A 4,592-nucleotide genomic window follows, 5' to 3' on the forward strand; every position below is an offset into this window, starting at 1 on the left:
TCTAAAAACTAATTTGCCGTTGGCTGTCATTTGCTAGTTTTAGGTCCTGTCTGTGGCCATTAATTGTATATTGAACATTTTTGCATGAAAAAAGCATACATTAAGCAATTTATGACGCGTTGCAAGTAGCAAGCATCCAAAAATAAACTGCTGAATGTGACATACTCATAATGACAACATCAGAAGGAAGATCTTCTGACATAAAGATGAGTTTCATCTGTGTAGACACTGTGTGCCATTCATCATCTCATCTCACACATAAGCTTATAAAACAGCATGACACAGGTGAACGATATTACAGGGAACAGTATTCCAACAAAGCATTAATTACACTTTGAAATGAGAAATAAAATGGAGGACTGAGGCATTCATTTTTATGTTATTGCATAGCTGCATGTGCATTTATTGTTTCCACACCACAAAATGACTTTCATATAGGCGCTGAGAACATATTAGCAATGCTATAGCTAATGCAAAGCAATCAACATACACTAATGGTAGGAATAATGTTTCCCCGGAGCATCATGTGATGTGTGTTGTGACTGTGATCAGTAAGAGCTGCTGTAGATGAAATATGATCCATCAATGCACTGTACGCTCTTGTCAATTTGGATAAAAGCATCTGCTAAATAAATATAATGTATTTACATTAGAAGAATATTTCCCTCCGAAATAAAAAATTCTGGCTTTTATTTTGTTCTTTAATAATTACAACAGCATTTTCGTGTGAAATAAAAGTAAAAAGATGTAAAGTACCGCACACACATATATTTTAGTGGTGTCAGTTTAAAAATAAGTAACTAATCACATTTTTCAGTAATCTTGATTAATCGCATATTAATATATTTACATTATTGGATCTCTAAATTAATGTAGGAACAGCATAAGGATGATATTTTAAATGTGTTTAATGGCATCTTTTTACTAAGTCCAGGATCATTGATATCAATACTTCTGCTGATGTCTCTATTAAATGCATTTTCCCCCCATTTATTATAGCCATTATAGACATTATAATTGAAAGCCATTATATTTAACACTATATGTAATTAATTTTACATTATTTTATTTCATTTTCATATATATATATATATATATATATATATATATATATATATATATTATTTAACAATTCTTTAAATTCAAGCCTGTTTATTTGATTAGAAAAATACAGTAAATTTTTTTAAATATTTTTAATATTAATAATTCAAAAAACTGTGTGAATATATATTAAAATGTTATTTATTCCTGTGTATTTTCAGCATCATTCCTCCAGTCTTCAGTGTCACATGATCTTCAGAAATCATTCTGATATGATGTGATTTTTCATGTGTTTGTGGAAAGCGTTTGAACTGTAGTGTATAATAAGACATTTATGTTATTCTATTGAATGTGTTTTTAGGGAGTTTAATCAATCCTGTATTCCAGACACTTCCACAGACGACAAACAAACGCTCCCTTCCGACGCTAACAATATTGTGTTGTATGAGCCAATGCTAACAGATCATTTGTGTTCTTTTGGGTTTTAACAGGAAACTCATCTCATCCTACGCAAAGGACAGAGACATCTTTACCCCCCAAAAAAACAACAAAAAACGCTCCGCTCTAGCCGTCCAAAAACAGAAATGTGAATGAATCAGTCAGCTTGTAGTCTTCATTTCTACAGCTGCAGGAAGGTAAATAAACCCAAGCTCAGAGTCAGCGTTCTGGAGGAAGGGTCTTAGAAAAATTGTGTGTGTGTGTGTGTGTTTATATATATACAATTAAACATGTAACAGTATTCTAGTGCTGCTGGGTATAAATAAATACCAGTATAAATATAAATATCTAGTGTAAGCCTGTGTGCCCAACTTTAAAATACACTTATTTTAGTAATTTATCTCTGAATGGCACAGGTGATTTCTTTAAACATGACAGATGTGGATCTTCCCCTCCCAATGTCTGTGCACATGATTTATTCTCATTATTTACGTCTCCTCTAGAGTTTAAGAAGTGATCTCAATATTGTCTGAAACAAAGAGGAAATTCAGGAGAAACATCTCAGACATACAGTAGTTGGTAAATCAGAAACACTGCATTTGCAAGTATTATTATTTGGCAATATTTAGAAATTACTTTAAAAAATTGTTTAAATTAGAATTATACAAAATGTTGACAAATATGCATACATACATGTATATTTTGTATAGATTTTTTTTATTTATAAATTATTTTAAAAACATTTCCAAATTCCTTTTTCATGGAGACATATTTAATATACATTTATGCTAACTTATCTGTGTTTTATTGCTTAAAAGAAAATATAAATCACCAATTTTATTTACATAATTTTATTATTTTTTACATTATAACTATAATTGAAAATAGAAATATAAAAATATAAATTATAATTTATAAATTTATATATATATCTTAAAATTTATAAATTATTAAAATAATTTTACATAACATCTATAAAATAATTAAACTTAGATTTGCTATTCCCAATTTAATTATAAGTGTGTAATCTTAATAATTTTAAGACATTTGACTAACAAAGAAGAATCTTGGTAGAAACATATAGAGATATAGTCAGTAAATCAGACCAAGTTATATTTGCATGTGTTGTTATTTGGAAAGAAATACCAGGATGCATTGCAGCAAGCTCACAGAAAAAGTGCATTTAAGAAAAATATAGTTTTAATAAAAAAAAAAAAAAAGCAGATTTTGACTTTAGTTTTAATTACTGAGTGTATTCATTTATTTATTTAGAATTTAGCTTCATTAGCTTTCATCAGACTCTGGTGACAGTATGGCAGCTCACCAGGTTCAAGCGTTAATCAACATGTTGTAATCATAATACAGAAACTGAAGCGCTCTGAGCCAGCGTCCTCCAGCAGTCGTGACTCGAGGTACACCTCACACTAATCCAGATTTAATTGTGTTATGCTGTTTGATTGCCTACAGACACGCTGCTATTTCTGCCGGCTCTGAGTGTTTGGAGGGAAGCCCAATATGAGTAATCATCCAGAGCTGTAGAGAAGATGTGATGCTGAGACACGGCAAGAATTTACTAATAAGTCGCCTGGCAGGATTCAGAGCCGCGTGAAACACAAAACACTGCCAAATATGTTTGGTATGAAGGTCACGAGTCCTCATGTAATCATCGTGCAGGTACAGAACAGAGACCTGAACTCCGTCAAGATGTCAATCTCAAGAAACAGTTCACCTTGTAAATCTTTGACTTGAACAAGTCTTTATTTTAATTGTGGACAGTGGATACATGCTGCAAATGAGATTTCGTTACATGAAAATCATGTTTAAAGTCATCTCAAATACTTGGAACCATATCTAAATTCGGTAAAGCCCCCCCCAAAATAGATGTCTTTCAATTTTCAGCATGCTAAATAGTATTTAATATTTAAAAAGAAAATTTTGTGTATGCAAAAAAGAGGCTATAGTCACAATACACACACACACACACATGTTAGTCTTTGTGTAGAATGAGTGAAAGACACTGAAACCTGAACTTATCATTAGAGGGTTAGTTCACCCAAAAATGAAAAATAGCCCATAAATGACTCACCCTCAAGTCATCCTAGATGTATATGACTTTCTTCTTTCGGACAAATCCAGTCAAGAGTCGGGGTCGAACAAAGGCCTCCTGAAAAATATACATATTCACAACGTAATAATCAGTGTTGGGAAAGTTACTTTAAAAAAGTAATTAGTTATAGTTACTCACTACTTGTTCCAAAAAGTAACTGCGTTAGTAACTGAATTACTCTGTAATAAAAGTAACTCGTTACCAGGGAAAGTAACTTTTTGCGTTACTGTAAAAAAAAAAAAAAAAAAAAAAAAAAAAGTTGCCATGTCATAGAATTTGTACTTTTTTTTTTTTTTTTGCAGTTTTCACAAGTCAGTTGAAATGAGTAGAACAGACAGGTGTTCCTACATAACTTTCGATATTTATTGCACGTCAGCAGACAGCAAGAGTTTTATCCTGCACTTTAAGTATTATCTTTGTAAGAAAAGTGTTTTGGGCCACTAGCTTTGTAGATGCGTGTCACACATTACATCTATAGATCATTCAAAATGCACACATTAAATGCACGTTCTTGCCTTTGACCGCAATGAATTTGAAGTAGTGCTTATATCTTCACCTTGAAAATGCCAACTTTTCATCGGATTGCTCCTGAATCGCCATTTCTGCTGCTGTTGTGAATCTCTGTTTAGCTGTTGTGTGTGTTTGGCGCTGGCGCGTGTGCCGGCATGTGTGTAAAAACACAGGCTCTGATTGGCTACCATGAAACACATGACTCTGCCTTAGCCAATCACAACCGCTTATCTCGTCATGCAGCTTCAGTACATGGCCACTGAATTGGATCTGTGACTTGAACACACTGTTCTGAATCTACAGTGGGATTACTTTGACCACTCTTTAGCTCGGTGTTATCAGAAGAGATGGTTGAATGAAAGGGCTCTAACTTATTAAGAGCTTGACACTCAAGGGATGTGTCTTTGCTTTGACATCGTTCAGGTGTTATATGCATAAACGACACAGGCAGAAGATCAAATTAGTCCTGATCTCTCAGATCAAAACACCACTGGAA

The sequence above is a fragment of the Carassius auratus genome, chromosome 13 (genome assembly GCF_003368295.1).
Source record: "Carassius auratus strain Wakin chromosome 13, ASM336829v1, whole genome shotgun sequence".
NCBI classification, from domain to species: Eukaryota; Metazoa; Chordata; class Actinopteri; order Cypriniformes; family Cyprinidae; genus Carassius; species Carassius auratus.